Below are 19,800 nucleotides of genomic sequence, written 5' to 3' on the forward strand. Positions count from 1 at the left end.
GCAACTTGAAATTCCCTTCTCATGCATCATCCTACAAACTAACCCTTTAGTTTATTTTTGCTGAGTTGAACCTGCATTGGCCTTGGGATTTTTGGCTCTGAAGTCAGACCGCCCCAATTCCAATCTGACGGCACCGGTTATTACCTAAGGGGCTCTGAGTGAGTGACAATCTTTTTGTGCTTTCATTTCCCCATCTGCAAACAGCGATAATATAAACTGCTACCTCAAGGGTTTGTCATAGGATTAAACGAGATTATACAAGCAGAGAATTTGAGAGACCCGGACCTTACAATGTTCAATAAATGCCAGAAATCATTACTATCTGCCCCTGCCTCAGATCATTCGCTCATAGGACGTGATGGCCTAATTTCTGACTATAAAACTCCTCAGCACTTTGACACATGAAGACAAATGCTTAACAATTGCTCTTAAAGAAGTTATTCACAAGGATAGTATTTTGGATATTCTCAATCTAGTTAAGAATGCCTTTAAGCCCCCACCCACATCAGATCACTCGTAACCATCTGAGACAGACCCCTTATCCTTAGGAGCCAGCATAATCGACACCTAAGAATCTCAGAGAGGACGGAGGTCTGTCCTACCGTACTCTGAATGAGGAGAGGGTTTTGTTTTTCTACGTCATGTCACACTTGGAAGTTAAAAAGCAAGTCAATCTCGGGGCCACATCCCTGGGCTGGAGGGAGTTATCTGGGAAGACTCAAGCTCTGGTGCTGGTAGTCACCCACGCAGCTGTATAAGGTGGGCAAGTGCTTGCCCCTTGGGGCCCACTGGGCCTGAGCAGGGAGCCACCTTGCCCGCAGAGTTAATGAGAGCATACATGAGGCCACTGAGGCCTGAGCACTTCAGGAAAAAGCTGGACAAAGGAGGTGTGAAAGGTTAATGGTGCAGGAAAGCCTAAGCCCCTCTGGAGCACACTCCCAGTCTTAGGGTCCTCCGGCTGAGGAGCCCTACAGCAGGAGAAGGCAGACAAGCCAGGAGACGATGCAGCAGGGGGCTGAAAGGGGGCAGAACAAGGGCAGGGTGCCCAAGGGTCACGCGACGGTCAAATTCAGCCAGGAAGATGGTTCTTCTGCGACAAAGGCAGAGCTGGAGCAGGGTAATTTTCTAACTATAAACGGAAACCCCAGAAGCCCCAAACCGCACACAAGCACGTGTGAGGGTGAGGGCACAGCGTGTAGGACAGTGGGCACCGTATGCAGGAGGAAGGGCGTGTGCAGCGGCAGGCAGACGGGAGGACGGTGCGCCTGCTGGTGCCCAGGACGCAGGGCGGAGCCAGGTGAGTGGGGCCTGAAACGCATCCAACGTGGGCAGCTCTCACGAAGGAAAGGACTACAAACACAAGTGAAGGGGGGCCTTGGACAGGGCTGGTGTGGGTGGGAGGCTGACACTGCTTCTCGTAAACTGACCCCACACCTGTCTGTCCGGATCTCTAAACACAGGCACAACTCACATACCTGCTTGTCCGAGCCTCCTGACCCCAGCCTCAGCACTGTTTCTCTTTCCTCTCACACAGGGCTTTGCCTGACCTGATTTTTTCATGGCAGAGAGCATGAAAGACTCCCCACACCCTGGAATTAAATTCCTCCCCACCCCAGTGCAATGGGTATTTGGACTTTGTGCCACTCCCCAAACCCCCTCCAAAGCACTGCACCATCATCCCTCCCCACGCCACACTCTTTGCTCTGGGTACCGCACCTTCCCCAGGGAGCAATGCAGGGGCCGGCTGAGCTGCCAGGAGGGGTGAAACCACAGCTCCCCCCCGCTGCCTGGCCCCTGCATTCCAGCCCTGCGCCCAGAGTTTGACCTTCTCTGCGGCTGCGGCATGTGTGTTCTGGGTTACAGAAATAGCTCAGCCCCTGGGACCCTGCAGGCCCTCCCTCTCCTCCACCCAGAGACACCCCCAGCTCACAGGCTCCAGGGGCGTCAGGCGGGAGCAGGGGAGGGCTCAGTTCCCCACCCAGAGCAGAGCCAGGTAGGGCCGCCTCCCCGCACGCCCACCCCTTCCAGCCCCCGAATTTGTGGCCTGTCTACCATCACTGTGGGTGGAGGTGAGGCTTTTGGCAGAGGAAGCCGTGAAGGACGGACAGCGCCACGAAAAACTTAGACAAACCTGACCCCTCATTGTGTTTTTTCTGGAGTTCATTCGGATGAAGGGCAACAGCCAGCCCAAATGGTTCCCAATCCCATGCACCCTGGCCTAGCCACCCCGTCGTCTCATGCAAGGTGATGATGTCACGGTCCCTGGTTCAATACTAACCCAAACAAGATGGCATCGGCCCTCCTACAAGCCCATGATGGAATGGGGGACAGCGGACTCAATGACAATAAGAAAGACTGAATTTGGAAAGAGTGATGAGCTTTCGATGTGTGGCTTTTTGATCTTGACTCCCTAGCGTCTGATGAAACAATAAAATCTTTCATGAAGGACTTTACTAAAAGGATAGAGGGTTACCTCTGGGGAGGGCGGGGCCCTGAATGGCCTTCAAGATTCAGGTCTCACACTTTGTCCACCCGTGGAGAACAGAAAGGACTCCGCAGCCACGCCTCGGCCTCTTCAGCCACACTGCCGTTACTACCTACTGGGCCTCGGCAGCCTTGCAGACAGGTGGGGAAAGAGCTGGACAAAGGATATCGGGGTGTATAAAGTCTCCAAATCAAACACCTCTGGGCTTAGAGGTCCAGGAAAGGCTAACGGTGATAGAAAGTACCCATCCCTTTCTAGAAATTGCCCCTCCACCCCTATAACACAGAGTTTCAGCGGTAATAGCCATGTTCCTGCAACCTCATGCCACTCTCTTGGTTCCAGGTAGCCACCCAACCCTAGTTCAGCCAAAACACCTTTCCAGGGATAGGAATTGAGAACAAAAAAAAGACCAGTCCTTCTTCAGGTGACATGTACACGAGGGAGCTGCGAGAAGCCATCTCTTTAGACTGACACGGAGCCAGGACAGCTCTGCAGGGAGAAGAGAGTGAAGCCAGCCCATGAAGAGGAACCACGGGCAAGACCACACTTGCACCATTCAGCTTCTTGATTCTAGTTGGTTCCTGCAGTCCAGCCATTCCTCTGAACTTTACAGTAAAATCCCCTTTGGGGCTGAAAGTTCTTTGAGCAGTTCCAGTAACATACTCATAAGTTATAACTAATATCAGGAAGAGAGACAAGATGAATTCTGGAGGATCCAACGTCTAAACTCTGTAGATGTGGCTAGCATGAGGAAGAAAAGGAAGAGGAAGGAAAGGGACCAAGGAGTTTGCCCAAGGTTAGCAGAACACGGTGCTGTGAAGGCCTCAGCTGGCCTAGAAGGCCATCTAAGAAGACAGGATGGAGGTAAGGGTCAGGGAAACCAGGTGCATTTGCTACCTCCCAGTTTAGGAAAAGCTCCTGGGATGTTTAGAGAGCTGGCAACAGGAGAAGTGAGGGCCATATGGGTGAACTAAGTCCCTACTGAAGGTGGCGGACCCCCTCTGCTGATGGAGGGCCCAGGGGTCTGGGAGCCCACAAGCTAATGAGCCTGTTCTCAGAGGACATTGATTATTCAGGAGAGAAGAAAATTTTATATCCTTTCTCCTGCCCTTTCCAAAGCAAACGAGGGTCCTTTGCCACCTTAGAGCCTCACAGTTCTCTCAGACTAAGGGATCTGCTCTGCCCTTCAGGTCTTCCTTAGAAAAACTTACTTACCTGGCACCAAATCCACGAGGTAATGGTCCCTTTAAGAATGTCTTCCTCCTCTGTTCTCTAGTTGGCTGGAGCAGATGTTCCTTGTTACTATGGCAACGAACCTACCACTCTTCCTAACGGGTAGCTTCCTAGGGAAGGACACACACAGCACAGGCCACTCCCCAGACCGAGCAGCTGACCTGTGTGCTGCTTAGAATTCACGGGCAGGAGGCTCCTGTGAGCCTGCAGAGTAAGAGTTCAGATCTGACCTGTCCTAGAGGTGACACGGGAAGAGCAGGCTGCCCGACAGCTGTTAGGAGGTGGGGGAGAGAGGCCACGATGCCCAGATCATCTTCCCAATGAAGTGTTAAAAAGCATGTGGTCTATCTTCAATAATTGCATTAGCTCTTTCTTTGACCTTTTTTCCACATCGCTAATGAAGACCAGGGAGACCCTCCTAATTGAATTCTCCTTATTTCAAGCTGCATGCCACTCTCACCCTCATCTGGAGTTCGTTATCCTTCCAGACAGTCCTTTCAAATGGGTCCCTCCTCAAGGCAAGCCTTCTGCAGCAGGTGGTGGGTGGGGAGGCAGAAAGCAGTGTATCCGCCGGGTCTGTACAGGCTGTTTCCACTGAAGTGATGCTTCTCACACTAAACCCGACTTGACCCCATCTGTTCTTGGCTCTCTCAGCCCCGACGAAGCCAGCTGGATTCTTCTTGTAAGCCACAAAGCTGACTGAACTTTAGCTTCTTCTCTGCTGAGACTTTAGCTTACTGGGATCCCAGAAGTCAAAGTATAAATAAGAACAAGTCAGTAAATGATCCCTATCAGATGTGCAGGAAAAGCATTCCTAATCAGGGAAGATGCCAAAGTCAGCGCTCCCCCCACCCCACTCCCAACTCTCTTTCAGTCACTCCTGAAGGTAAAGTGCGCCCTACTCGGAGGAAACAGCTTGTCTCTGGAGGTGAACAGGGCTGGTTTGCAATCACAGGTCAGCTCTGATTGGAATCCACTTATCCACCAAATGGCATTAGACAAGCTACTGATGCTCTCTGAGCCTAAGTTTCCTTATCTGTAAAATGGGAATGCTAATTCCACCTGATGTGGTTATATGAGGCAGTATAGAACTGCAATGCCTTAATTACATTCCCAAATCCACAAATATCTGAAAAATTAAAGTTTTTTCTTAACGAGATTGATGGCAGAACCCAACCTGACTCAAACCTAGTTGGTAGCGTCACTTGAACTGGCATGAGACTCATTTTAGCCTTTTAAAAAAATCCCACTTGTGTGATTCTTTAGACACATCCTGCTGCAGAAATATTAATATGTGTGATTTTGGAGCTGTTCCAGACTCTGCCGGAGGTTTTTATGTAATACATAGTGTGTGCATCATGTTACCATTCTGAAATCCACAGGCCCCAGGCATTTCAGATGATGAGTTTTGGAGCTATCTGAGCTCCTCCTCCAGCCCCTGAAGTCAGGTGGCTCAGGAAAGCCATCAGGGTTATTTAAGCTAAAGATGTTAACAAGTACTGAAAGCATTTGCCTTGCCACAATCTGAATCTCTTCTGGGTCCCTGGGTTCCTGCAGCCTGGAGCCAGCTTCCTGGAATACAAGTTGGCACGGGGAGGGGAGAGGATCCAAAGACCAGCCCATCAGCACGTAAGAATCTTCTCCTTTCCACCCCAACAGAGCTGGCAGAGGCAGTGTGCTCTTATTTGATTGGCTTCAGGTATAGACATGCCTGAATATTCCAAATATGCCTCCAACTCCCCACCTCATTGGGATTCTAGCACTTTCTCCACTACCACTGCCCCGCAGTTTCACCTCTGCTACCTCCTCCCTAGAGGCATTCGCAGGGGAAGGAGTGACAGAGTCTTGGGGAATGCTAAGGGGTAGAGAGAGCCAAAGAGTGTGGGGAATTGGGCTAAAGAAAGGAAAGATGCTGAGTGTGAGAGAAATGATGAAGATGGACACTCGATGAGAAACAAATATCTGACACACAGCGGAACAGGTTTGGCATGTTTCTCTAATGCTGTTTCATGACCCCAGGAGGCTTTTAAAATAGTAGAGAACCCTGGCCCATAGCTGTGAGCAATATTGGGCAACTGTTATTCTCAGGTCCCTTGGCTCTAGCCATACATTTTAGGGACTTACTAATGACCGTGAAGGACTTAACCTATCCTGATGCACAATCATCCAAGTAGGTATCTCAGTTCTGACCCTGGGTCTGTTGTCTCGAAAATAACTCATCTTATCCTGCCACCTCAAGCTACTTTTCCAACAGACCTGCAACTGCTGGACAGCAGACCTGCATCTCAGAGAAAAACAGAAGACTCTCGGAGTGATAAAGTCTGTTGGTCAAATGGAGAATTAATGCATACAGAGCTAAGTAGGATAGTGGCAATCAGATTCAACCCTCTTGCTTCACAGATGAGAAATCTCAGGCCCAGAGAGGGACTGAATTGCCCAAGATCATGCAGTCAATGGAAAAGAAAGGTGGCCTGGAGCCTGGACAGTGCTTCCTGTCACTCACTGTGACGAGGACAGGACCTCTGTGAAGCCCCAATCACGCTCCTGCTGAACCTTGCGGTCAAGAAAAGGATAGCGCTTCCTACCACTTCACTGTGACAAGGACGGGGACATCTGTGAAGCCCCAGTCACACTCCTGCTGACCTTTGCAGTCAGAAAAAGGCATGCTGAATGGCTCTTGCCTTTGCCTTGAACATCTCAGAAGAGATCCTAATCTCCAAGAACTTCGCTGGGCTCCTGGACTCTGTGTCCCGATCTACCCAAAGTTAGGACAAAATCCTCACGAAAGTTCTCTTGGGGAAAGCCAAAATTGCTGGTGATCAGGGATGAGCTAAGAGAACCACGGCCCCAAACCTCGGGGGAGCCATCAGAGGGACTGTGGAGGGGTCTCCTGCGCAGGAGCTCCGCGGGTGGCAGAGATCTCCCATCTGCACTTCTTGGATCCTTCTCACTTTGTCTTTCCCTCTCCATTGGTTTGAATAAGGCTGTGGTGTCCACCATCCGTCACAGGTGTAGGCTTTTCCGTAGCGCTGTTCCTAGGTGGTTGTACTACTACCCCGCCACCATCCAGAAACTTTTGGGAGGATTTCACCCCTAAGCTTGGTCTTTCAGCTCAGAGCCTGCGGCTCTCCTGTTGCCTTTAGTGGTTTGTCCCACTTCTCCCTCCTCCCCATGGAAGCTTGGGGTGAGGCTACTACCCGCGCTCCCAAACTCAACTACCTAAGTCCAAACACTACTTTCCTAGGTTAGGAGGGTTCTGTTTCAGAACATAAAATTAGGGTGGAAAATCAGAAAATTCTATCCTACAAAAAGGTTCCTGGGCTTTCAGGAAAAAAAGGTCCTAGAACAAATTTCAAAAAGAGCATCTAGTTCAATTTCCAGGGTGATTTCAAACTGATTATCCTCTAAACGCCTTCTCTCCTACAAGTCTGCACACATGTGCGCACCCAGCCACAAGTCTCAGTCTGGCAGCTGGGGCTGCCTGGGAATTCCCACATATTTGTTGCTATTTCAGGCCTGACTCTACAGAAGGTAAAAGACTCAAACACCCTAAGGCCTCCAGGAGCCTCCAGATTTAGAAAAGCTCCAGTTGATATCCACCATTTCAAAAACTGAGGGCAAGACCTTTTTTAGTACACTTGCCTCTTGGCCACCTAGTTAAAAAGGTGTTTCCAAGTGATTAACCCTGGACGCCAAGACTTCAAATGTAAAATATACCTCATGCTGCTCCCATATTTCAAGCTACAAACCCTCTCCATCTTTTTATAATTTCTGAAAAATGACTAAGGAATAGAAACCAGCAAGGTCTGATCCCAGAACCCCTCTGAGAAGTGAGAGTCTCAGACTCTCGGACAACGGGGATGAGGAAGTGAGAACACATTCCTCTGCCAGTGACCTTGTCCTGGAGGCAGAAACCTCCCACAAGGGAAAAATGAAGAAACCGAGACTCTCTGTGAGTTTATCATGGCCCAAGAACCCAGAGGGAAAGAACAGTGATGACAAGATCAGAATCCAAGTTTTCAGAAATCTGCCCCAAAGAACCCTTATCAGGGAGGTAGAGTCTCATCTGTTTGAAGAAGATTGTGCCTGGAGGCAAGATTTTTTGATTTCATGGACTAGTTAAATTTCAAAAAATGAAATTTAAGGAACCACTATAAAGTTGCCAACTTTTCAATTTGCCAAATAAGGGTATTTAAAAAGCCTAGCTACCATCTACTCTCATCACCAGTTCTTGAAAAGAATAAGCAAGCCATAGCCTCAGAATAAATATTTGAGTACATCTCCTGCCCCCAAAAGAAATCCTTTAAATTGAAAACATTTTTGCTTCCCTGCCAAAAAGTTCAATATGCTTTCCCTTTCTTTTCTCATTTCATTTCAGACTGGTGAAAACTCTTGTCACAGACCAAAATTTGATAATCACTGAGACAGATGACCTCTCTATGTCCTTTTTAGCTTGAGCCTAAAAATGAAAAGAACAATCCTAAGCTTTGGTGATTCAGACCTTTCCAGGAAGACAGAGCTGGCAAACATGAAAGGGAGGGGGAATCAACAAGCGTCTTTGCTCATGTGAACACACTCTGCCAACTACAAAGAACTAAGCAATGTTGATTATTTTATAAATCCAGTGTTCAGTGAGCATCTATCTCCTTGTGGAGTCTCCCAGGTTTCCGTGAGCCCCTGGATTTTACTGTCCCCTTCTCTATTCAGACAATCCAGGAAAAAAGAGGGAGGAAGATAATCTGCCCAAAGTCAAGAATGACCTGAGAGAGAACTTCCCTGGTGGAACAGTGGGTCGGAGGCTGCCTGCCAGGGCAGGGGACACCAGTCGACGCCTGGTCCTGGAGGATTCCACGTTCTGAGGAGCAACTCGGCCTGTTGCTCCTCAGTAGCCACGACTACTGAAGCCTGAGTGCCTACAGCCTGTGCTCACAGCAAGAGAAGCCACTGCTTGGAGATGCTCGTGTACCACAATGAAGAATAGCCCCTGCGCACCACAGCCAGAGAAAGTCCACAGCAGCGAAGATGCGGGGCACCCAAAAGAAAAAGAAAAGAATAAAGAGCTAAAGGAGGCTACTGGGGAGTGGTAGAGAGGATCAGGTCAGCAGCTCACATATATGCAGACCCACTGATGCCATTTCAGTTGTACAAATAGGACCCAAGAGAGGACCGACTCCATTCCAGGAAGCAGTTTTTCCATGCTGCCTTCCACAGACGATTGCTGCTTGCTCGTTACTCTGGTGGAGACAAGGTGGGGGACGGAGTGGAGGGAAGTTGAGACCGAACTGTGGTGCAGAGGAAAACACAAAACAGCACTGGATTAGGAGCTGAATCTTGATCCTAATCCTTGTCTTTTTGCTGACTAACCATGAGTCCGTTAGCACTTTTTAGCTCCCTTTCCTCATCTATGTTATAGGAATGATATTCTGTCTTCCTGATAGGGTTATAGTGACTGTGAGATCCTTGAGGGCGGAACCAGGTCTTATCTGTAGATAAGTCTTAGAAACTGTACACCCAGTCTCTAGCAAAGCACCTAGGAGAGAACAGGGCTTGGTAAACAGCTGCTGAACTGAGCCAGAGAATGTTTCCAAGCTGGAAAACCATACACAAGTGAATGAAATGAAAGGTTATTATTATCTGTTGGCCAAACTGATGCATTGCACCATCTACCAAATGTACAAAGACACTAAAATTCTATTTAGAAGTAGCTGGTGATGTAAATAAAAACCAGTTTTTTTAAATGCCCATAGTTTCAAAAATAACCAGGCTACACCACCTATTAATTATACTGCCTAATAAATAACTGTGTGATTGCCTCCCAGACTCAACTGCAGTATATAATTTCTCAAGTTGAAAATGTGTTTTGCTTAGCCCTCGTCACCTCTCATCTATCTCATTATAGTCAGAAGTCAGCAGGCAAACTCTGGTCCTCTCACCCATTTCAGGTTACATCCATGTTGAGAGTGAGGTCTCTGGCTGGCTATGGCCTTGAACTGTATCAGAACCTAAGATTCCCTAGTCCCCTTTCCTGGATCCTTTCCAGAACTCCATGTTCTGCCTCTAGCAGACTCCACCACACCCCTCTTCCAATGCTTATCTCGCTACCCCAAATCTGCTTTTCAAAAGCCACATCTGGCCTGGCCCGTCCACCACCCACCACTCCTGTGGACCCTGCCGCCCAGCACGTGCTGCCCAGGGGACATCACTGCACAGACAGGTCCTGGCACCTTGGCCCGGCTGCCCGCCCACCAGCTCCCATATAACGTAGGTCTCTGATCTCTGCTCCTGGCCATTGAGAAACACCACACAAACCCTGGGAAGACAGAGCCACATTCAGCCAGTCTGAGTCACCAATCACCACCCCATCCAAACTTGTGTTTCAGGAAGAGTGCCAAGCCCCTACCCCACCTCCACCCCAGGCATTGGCCTCCATCCTGCTTGATTCTGAGGCTCTGCGAAGAAAGTACTCCTGGCACTTGCCTCTCACAGCTTTGATCTCATTCAGCTGGATCACCCTAATACCACAAGGAGACCATGCTGAAATTTATACCAGTGAGACCGTCCCACCACACAGACTTACAAGTTAGCTTTACCAGGAATGTTGCCAAGTGCCTGCAACACCCAGGACTGACTCTAGGGACAAGAGTCCTTTGGACACATACCTCCATGTCCCTAAATTCCCTTTGCAATCCCACAAATGAAAAAATATTCACATTCTAAGAAGTCAGAAATTTTCTCTAACTTTTTAATTGGAGACCCTCAAGGAAGATGGATATTCACGGGACACTCTTATTTGTTAGGAGATAAAGAGACGATAATAAAGAGAAAGTGTAAAAGATGATTTGCTTTCCAAAAACAATAGAAGTGCTTCACACACACACACACACACACACACAGCCTCCCTCCCTTCCCTGCCTCCCCCACAACAGACACTCCTCTCTCTCTCTCATGTCTCTTATTGTGAACCACTCCTCTTTGCCCAACATGTGTATCCTCCTCCCCCTGAAGATTTGGATAGCCCCATTTCTTCCCAGTCCAGTGCCCGGGACCCCAGATGTTACCTTCCATGCTGGCAGCCAGGACCCAGCTGGAAGACGCAGGCTGTTGATTGGGAAAGAATCCTAACAACACTCCTGATCCGAGAGTGGCTCCTCCCTTGAGAAGGAAGGAGACGAGGGCCCGGGAATCCAGAATCTCCCCAGCCTTCCAGGAAGGCTCTGGTGTCGGCTTTCTCTCTGCTACAGCATTGACTGAAAACCAGGGAAAATTCTCCAATAAAGCAGAGTCTGAAATCTGAAACTGCAGGTTGGCTCAGTCCTATATAAATACACTCACACCCCCGGCTCCTCGGGTCTGATGGCTTACCCGCCCTCGCGCTCCCCTCCTCCCCACCCAGCCTGCAGCTCAGTAAGATCAGACAGCCCTCTAGCTGCAGCTCCTCTGGCGCCCAAGAGCAGAGCGGAGCCATGTGGGCCCAGACCTGCCAGGCGCTGTCCACAGGCTCTCCTAACCCGGCCCCTGCAGCTGTTCAAGTCCACGTGCTTAGGTGACGCTCAGGGTCATGGCAGCGAGGGGGGTGGGAAGTTTCCAGTTTAGGAGCAAAGGTTTCCAGAGACTTCCTCATGTCAAGGAATAATACTCTCCCAAGGATCAGCTTCCAGATAACTGGTCTAGCATATACTAATTGCTAACCACACCTTCCTCTCCTCCTCCAAGTTCTGCATCTGGCTCTTACAGAGTCACCCCTTTCCTTTATGTTTCAGCCATAACAGAATCAGGCCAGGTGAGAGTGGGAAGGGAAATCTGGTGACAACTGGCTCATTTTGCAGATGAGAGAGCTGAGGCCAGGAAGATGAAATGGCTTGTCAAAGTTGGGCAATGACTTCCGGCCAGATTTGGCATCTTGGGTAGCAGAATAGAAAGAGGCTTTAAAAGTCAGATGCTTTAACACAACTAGACAATCACTTGAACCAACTAATTGTGAGAAAAATCACTTAACCTCTTTCAGCCTTATCCTCATTTGTAAAATGAGGCAAAAAAATCCTACCTGAGAGAGTAACGATTACATATATAACATGTATAAGGCAGCCGGCATACGACAGGCATTCGGTAAGGATCCCCTGTGCGCCCTTCCGCCCGTGACTGCACACTAGCTTGTACCGGCTGGCTTGAATGGCCTTTAGTACTCACTGTTCCTCCCGGGGTTGGCTTAATGTTTCCAGTTCATTGTCTTTATGTCAACCTATTAGCATTCAGTTTACTTTCAACAGCGCTCAGCATGTAATGCTTCATTTCTATAAAGGAAAATCTTTGATCTACAGGCCAAGGTCACAGATCTGCGTTGAAGTCCTCCCAGCAGATATCACTCACATCTCCACCTCCAGGCTCCAAGCTTCAGCCCAACTGGACATGGAGCATTTCCCCAAGGGTCTTGGCCTTAGACTCACATATCTAAAATCCAATTAAGATTCAGCACCCACTGACTATATTATTGTGTTGATATGAACAGTCTACAAGATACAGTAAAGAAAGATAGTAAGGGGCAGAACATTTAGCTTCATATGCTACCGTTTGGGTTAAGAAATGACTTGTAACTATCTATATATGTTTGCCTAGAGCAGAGGTCAACAAATTTTTTATGTAAAGGCTTAGATGGCAGCTTCATGGGCCTTATAGTCTCTGTTGCAAATACTCAATTCCGCCTTTGTAGCACAAAAGCAACCATAGACAATGTGTAAACAAATGAGCATAAACAAATGAGCACAGCTGTGTTACAATAAAACTGCACTTGTGGACACAAACATTTAAATTTCATACAACTTTCATGCGTCACAAACCACTATTCTTATTCTTTTAGCCATTTAAGTGTAACCATCATTGCTGGGTCTTTCTCATACAAAATTCGGTGGGGGGCTAGATTTGGCCCACGGGTCATAGCCTAGACTGGCTTAGGGCATCTCAGGAAGGGCAGAGCAGACACTGGTAACAGTGATCACCTGCAAGGAGGGAGCTGAGGCTAAATCTGAGATGAGGTGGGAGAAGCTCTTCACGGAATACTATTCTATAATTTTGAAAAGTGTAACCTACGCATGGTAAAAAAAAATTTAAATAAAACCAGTGAATTATTAATGGACTCCCCATATAAGTTGTCTTACTTCTATAAATGTCCACATTAACTGTCCCAGGAAACCAGGCTTATAACCACAGCTTTGAGTGTCTCCCACCCCAGTCTCTCACTCCAATGGGGATCAGCGTCCAAAACCCACTGGCCTGGTTCACCAGGCGCCTCAGCCCAGCAGTAGCTAATCTACTACTCTCCACCCACCCCACCATCGTCTTTACCACTCATCTGTCATCTCATGGAGCCTTGTACCCCTAACTGACTTTTTACTTGTGTAAAGCTCATTTCCCAAAGAGAGACTGGAGCTTTTTAAGGACTGGGACAATATCTTGCCTTCCCAGGTCTCCTACACCACTGCCTTGCACCTAGTAGGAATGCCATAAATGGTTGCTTGAATTCTAATCTTCCATCCTGCTAGAGAAGGTTTGGAATACAGACAACAGATCTACCCAGAACAGAAGCTGGTTCTGAGACATGCAGCAAGGCAAGAGTGTACACAAGCTCCAAGTCTTTGATGGTAATAAACATTTAGGGCGAGGAAAGTGTCAAGGTTTGATCCAAATGAAAGGGGCTGTGCTTTGGAGAAGGCAGTCAGGAAGCCCCGGGGGAAATTCCCTCCATTTCCAATCTCTCGTGCATTTGCCTGGTAGTGAAGGGAAAACTCCCTATCCTCACCTGGGGAATTTTGGCGATGCCAGAATCAGAGCCTTCCATGTTAGGAGCAATCTCAGCACAAAGCAGTCTTCTCTCCCACCCAAAGGCGGAAAAGCTGCCTCCAGCACTTGGGAAAGACCAACGTGCCACATGAGCCCCCACAAGGACAAGGCACTGCCTTTGCAGACGGCCTACCCTGCTACTGAAGAGTGCCCTCAGCCTGCTTTCTGCCTCCACCCATTACTTCCAGCTCTGAACTAAACAAAGGTTTCCTGAGTAGGTTAAAAGATAAATAAATAAAACTGATGATAATTGCCAAATATAATAGAATCTTTGAACATTTCTTCCTTCCAAGATACTTTTTTCAAAAACATAAAATCATTGACTCTTTGGAACTGGAAATATCTTTGCTAAAAGATGTTTATGGGGAGACTTCCGTGGTCCAGGGGATAAGAATCTGCCATGCAATGCAGGCGGGCACAGGTGTGATCCCTGGTTGGAAGTTGAGATGCCACATGCCGAGGAGCAGCTAAGCCCGACTGCTGAGCCCACGAGACACAACTAGAGAGCCCGCATCACGGTGAAAATCCCAAGTAAACATGACGCAGCCAAACACACGAATATTTTCTAAATGTTTATGAAATGAAATTGAATATAGTCCCTGTTTCCCAACATGAAAGCATTCAGGGTTATGCTGTAGAATAGACTGCTTTATTTCCTCATGGGAAGAATCATCACAAACACCCATAGCAATGTGGGTCCTGAAATCCCATGTTATAGGCCACAGGGAACACAGCTAGTAAGTAGTAAAGCCAAAATTCAAAGCTTGGTCTGCCCAGCTTCAAAACTCAGCCTTCCCTACAGTCCAAAGTTTCCATGACACTAGATCATCTCTGCCAGTCCCACCCTGTCTTTGAAATGGGCAGAAATGATAACTTCCATCAGGACCATCAGAAGCATACAGCCGTCCTGCAGTCCATCAGATTCCATCCTCCTGAAGTAGTCAGGCCTCCTTGGGATGGAGGAAAGGAGACCAAAGATAAGCCAAAGCCAGGATGCAGCGCCCCAGATACCCAGAGGCAGAATGGGAGGAGCGTCTCTCTGGCTCACGCATGGAGTGGCACGGGTGGGAGGGGTGCGACTGAGCCACTCACGCTGCCCACCTCTGTTCTGCTCAAAGGCCCCTTGCTTCACTGGCCTCTAAAGCCACCCTCTCCTTTATCTGTCATCTCTCTGGGACCTCCCCACAGCCAGCCCTCACAGCGGCCTGGCTCAGGCCTCCCAGCAGGGCTATAGCACTTGGGAGCCCATGAAGTATGGCGTTATTTGGACAGCACAAACACAACGTTTACCTGGATCCTGGCACCTTTCCTCTGCAGCCCTGCTTTTGGTAAATATTTGGTTGGCTCATGCAGGACAGGGCTGGGGCCTCTTTGCCCCATATCCCCAAAACTGCAGTTTTAGGAAGGTGTGCTAGAGAAGGCTGGGGATAGGCAAGAAGAGTCACAAACACTTGTATCCAGGCAGTCCCCCAGTTCCACAGGGAACACAGCTAGTAAGTAGGGAAGCCAAAATTCAAAGCTCGGTCTGCCCAGCCTCAAAATTCAGCCTTCCCTACAATCCAAAGTTTCCATGACACTAGATCATCTCTGCCAACCCCAGCAGAAAATTACCGGCATCACTTTGCCTCTAGCACACCCTCTGAGCAGCTCTGAAACATTTGTGGCTAGGCTCTTAGCCCATTATCGAAACTGAGCTTCAGATCCCAGAAGAGTTCTTGATTGTCCAGTTGGAGTTCACAATGCTGAGCAATGCCCTCCTCCAGGCAATTGTCAGAGCTGCCCACCCAGCTCTCTTTCCAACCTAACGTGCAGGTGCCTGGAAAAAAAAAAAAAACCTAGTTGCTCTGCAGAGGAGAGCACTTACCTCCAGAAACACGCACATGCCTGGGGTCCTCTGGCCTCGGTGACCACCTGGACACAGGGGCCGACCCTGCCCATTTCTGAAGAGGGCAAACCACAGCCAGGAGTTTGGAGCCCACACAGGATGTTAAGACTGGAGGCAGGATGGGCCCCACACCCTGCTTCCCTCCTCAGTCCCTGGAGAGAGAGCACCCACTCTCTCTGATGGTCTAGAGTCTGTACTGGCCCAAGGAAGTGCCAAGAGGCTCCGTCTTCCTTGCCCCCACTCTCAGGTGGCTGGCCTCTGAAGCCACCCACCCCTTTATCTGTCATCTCCTGGGAGACACGGTCATTAGCAGAGAGTACCATGTCGGTGTCTAATTAAGCAATCAGCGGCAAATGCAAAAACCTGTTTAAGCACCTGTCAGCATCCACACGGGGATCCTCTTACAGGCAACTCCCTCTCCCGGGCGTCCTGGAAGCTCCCTACTGTTTGCCTGGAATACAGAAGTGTCTAATTCTGCCCTCCCCTTATCTGCTGGCGCTGACTTCCCAGCCCCAGCACACCCCTGGGGTGCCATGGAGCACGGTGTGAATGTGCCCCTAGAACTGTGGGGCACAACCTCCCCGGATGGGCGGGAAAGTACTGGTGCCCAGGTGCGAGGGGCAGGGTCTCCTGAGAAGGCGTCTGCCTACCTGGCCTCTGTAGAGCCCCAGGGCCACATCCTAGTTTGGGTTCTGAGCTCAGGAAGCAAGGCGCCCTCCAGCGGTTGGGGAGGAAGTGCCGGGGGGGGGAGGTGGGCAGCATGGGCGGCTCAGCCGCACTCCTCCCACTTGTGGCTCTGAGTCCTCTCTCCTGGCTGCACTGTAGCTCACCTGCTCCTGGTTCACCCTTTAAATGGAATGTTCCATTCGCCCTGGGAGCCCGGGGGGGGGGGGGCGGGAGTCCCTGGTCAAGAACAGCTTTCTTTTCTAGAGACTGGCGTGTCTTGGATCCCATCAGACACTGCTGCAGGTGGCAGGTGGACGGAGGGGGCGAGAGCCACAGCAGAGGACAGAGGAGGACCAGACAGACTTACACTCGAGCCCCCGCCCCCGAGCCCGGGGCTGGTTCGAGCTGGAGACTGGCAGGGAACAGACACCGCAGTCTGCCCCTCCTGGCTCAGCCTCCTTTGGGCGTCGGATGGGCACCCTGACAAGCAGCGCTGAGACCCCCCTGCCACCGCTCACCTCTGCTCCTTTGCCCTCCCTGTTCTTCCTCCATGGCCTCCTCTCCCCGCTTAGAGACCTTTATCAGCCTCTCTCTCTTACCTTCACAACAGAGGAGGGTCGAGGGCCTGTCTCTATGCCCGCAAGCTTTTCCAAGGGGCAGTGCATGTGCCCGTTCCGGGAGTGGGGAGCGGGAACGGCACCCAAGAGACAAGTCCAGGGCTCCTAAAGCCCTGGGGGCCCCGAGGACCCCAGCCCCTACCCCGAGAGGTGGGCCCATATCGATATTGGCCACAGTGCCCTCCTGAGCCCCAGGGCTCTGCCAACTTGGCCCAGAACCCTGGCACACATACTTGTTCCACTGAGATATGTGGGTTCTCGCTGACAGAAATGGGAGAATGACTTTTCTGTCCAGGTGTTTTCCAATTCCTAGGAGACAAACTGTACTTTGGTTGCAGCCAGAAAGATTTAGGTTAGACACCAAGAAGCACTTGGAATGAGTAATAACAGGAAGTTTAGGACTCTGTGCTTTAAAAATATAGCCAATTTCCCCTCTGCAGGGTATGGTTTAATGCCTTAATGTTATTTTCTTGCTCAGAAATTTCCACTGGCCGGCTCCATGAAGGCCTAACACCTTGTCTTACCATCCAAAGTCCCCCACAGTGCATCCCCATTCATCTTTCAAACATCCTATTCCACTGCTCCATATAAAAAAAATTCTAGTCCAGCCAGAGCTTCCCAATATTTCCCCCCAAAGCATTAAGGATCTCTGCTTTGGCCATGCCCACCCCCCAACCAAGACACCCCACTCCTCTCAGTTACCAGAGCAAGCCAGCCTTTAAGGCTGCAGATCTTAACCAAACTGATTGTTTGATAGCCTTGAGGGACTTCTCTAAGAAAATGATTTCCAGATTCCATCCTAGATGCCTGTTGAAGCCAGGTCTCCAAAAGCAGGCGGACACTGCTGTAAGGGAGAGCTCCAACACCACCGTTCCCAGAAAGCCTGTAACAAACACCCCCGCCCCACAGAAAGCCTCCCCCCGTGTGCAGATATGGGCACATATTGACCACACATTCCATGGACATCCTGTGCATCCATGGGGCTAAAGACTTCTCTGTCTTTAGACCTTAAGAGGGGGTCCCTACACTCGAAAAACTTCAATCTAGTCCTGGACACAGGCAAACCAAACCTACCAAACTGCCCTCGTCTCAAAGGCAGCCCACGATGAGGGCAGAATGAAGGCAGAGTCAGGAGACGGTCAGGGAGGCAGCCCCATTGAGACAGCAGCTTCTGGGAGACCCAGGGCGGGCCTCCCAGAAAGACAGCCACAGAACAGAGGCGGCAGAAAACCGGCCCCTGGCCTGGATCAGGAGTCACGCCAAGAGGTGAGAATAACACAGGGACGAACGCGTGTCTCCTGCTGTGTTTACCGCTCCATACTTACCACCCCGCTGGTCCCTCAGAAGTGGCTGGAGTTGGGGCGTGCTGGGGGGCTGGCTGTGGGGCCCACCAGCCACAGAGTGGCTCCTGCTCAGTAAACACACTCCCACTGATCAACGGATGAAACGATCTTTGAAGCCTCACTCCCAGCAGCAGGAAGCATTCAGGAGCAACCACAGCTCCGAGAAATATTTTCCTAACTTTTTAAACTACTAAAAGCAGCCCCGGGACAGATAAAGGGAGGTGAGGCGCTGGCTGGGAGAGAGCCTGGCTTTCCTGACACAGGATGTGGGAGTGGGTGTCAGAGCCGATCCCCCAGAAAGCTGGGCAAGGCCTGCGGGGACAGCTGCCCTGAAAGACAGCTGCAGGGCACTCAGGACAAGGACCCGCCCGGGGGGCAGGTTCCCCGCAGGCTGCCTAGTGGGCCCAGCCTCCCCCAGCCCCTCTCCCTAATATAGCGCTGGACTTGAGGGGCAGGGCTCCCCAGAGCTGGCGGGGTCTCGTGAGCTGAGCTTGCCCCTCCTGCTGCAGGGCAGTGGCTCCGCTGACCCGCCCCGGAGAGACAGAGGTCCTTCTGAAAGGTCACAGCCTCCCCCGGCTTCTACCTTCTCCATCCTTCCAGTCTTTGGGCTGACCTTGATCTGGCTGGCTGGAATTTAAGCCATCCTCCACTAGGGAAGTCAACTGAGATACCAGACTCACCCCGATAAGAGTGACAGCATAGGTTGACAGAAGCCGGCACAGCCTGCTCCCGGTGCCTCTGGCCTCTGTGTGGGGACACCCCGGGCTGGGGGTGCTCTCTGCATTTCACCTGGAGGCCACTGCGGCTGAAGCGCAGGTAACCAACCCCAGACAGGCGAGCTGGCCTCTGTGCATCCGCTTCCTTCACCATCTGCGTGGTTGATATGCAGTCACACCACCGCCTGTGTAATCCGCAACTAAAATCAGCAGAACCAGAGGCCAAGAGCTGCATCCGAGCGTTCCCTGAGCCCTGGCCGAACCACTGAATGTCTCTGTGCCTCTCTTCGTTTACCCGTGGAACGGAATGGAACCTACATTCACTATATTTAGCTCTTGTGAGTATAAAGTAAGTTAATAAATACAGGAGTGTTCTAAAAGCAAAACCCAGGGCACCATTGACAGAACACCAGACGAAGCCCGGCTGCCTCAAGCCTTCAGCAATCGGGCCCTCATCCCGGGCTGCAGGCAGCGGCTCCAGGCTGGGGAGCCTTTCTCTGATTCGTCTGGGAAAGGATAGATAACAGGAGTGATTTCCCGAGACCCACCCAGCCCCCTCCCAGGGTCTGAGTACACGCTCTTGAGAGCCCCCATCTGGGAGCTGTGGGGTCCCTTCCCAGTCTCAGAACCCCAGCGCTCCCAGCAAGAGCTCCATCATTTCTAGAATAAGGCCACGTGAAGACACCATGCCTTTGTCCTTCTTCCACTCAGACGTTTCCCCTGATTACCCTCCTGGCTTTCTGAGGAGACTCTATAGGGCTTCTACGATGTAATTTTTGATTCATCGGCAGGTTGTGAAATCAATTGAGCAAGTCAAGATTAGCACTTTTAAAATTTAATGGAATAGAATAGAAAATATCGGTGTGCACTTGGTAACAGTAAGTTATTTTGTGAGACTTTTGAGTCACAGTCTCGACTCAGTCCCTTGTCTTTCTGGGTTTCTGTGTCTCCACCTTTAAAACGAGGACTCTGACAGCACCCACCTCATAAGGCTGTTGTGAGAATTACATTAGTCAGTTAC

At 50.2% G+C, this 19,800-nt stretch overlaps 1 protein-coding gene across 16 annotated transcripts in view; it reads right to left on the reverse strand.

Annotated features, from left to right (window-relative positions):
* PLEKHA6 (pleckstrin homology domain containing A6) overlaps positions 1–19,800 on the reverse strand; it is a 133,804-nt gene that overhangs the window by 62,702 nt on the left and 51,302 nt on the right. For 5 of the 16 annotated variants that reach the window (XM_043923245.1, XM_043923249.1, XM_043923247.1 and 2 more), the window contains exon 1: positions 10,777–11,072. The exons of 5 other annotated variants lie outside the window; for them this stretch is intronic. The gene's annotated coding sequence lies outside the window, so the exon portion shown is untranslated. Of the gene's footprint in view, positions 1–10,776; positions 11,074–19,800 lie in introns of those variants that run through there. 6 more of the 16 variants (XM_043923256.1, XM_043923253.1, XM_043923252.1 and 3 more) reach the window with 2 other exon arrangements.

Source organism: Cervus elaphus, chromosome 14 (assembly GCF_910594005.1).
Source record: "Cervus elaphus chromosome 14, mCerEla1.1, whole genome shotgun sequence".
In the NCBI taxonomy this organism is placed as follows: domain Eukaryota; kingdom Metazoa; phylum Chordata; class Mammalia; order Artiodactyla; family Cervidae; genus Cervus; species Cervus elaphus.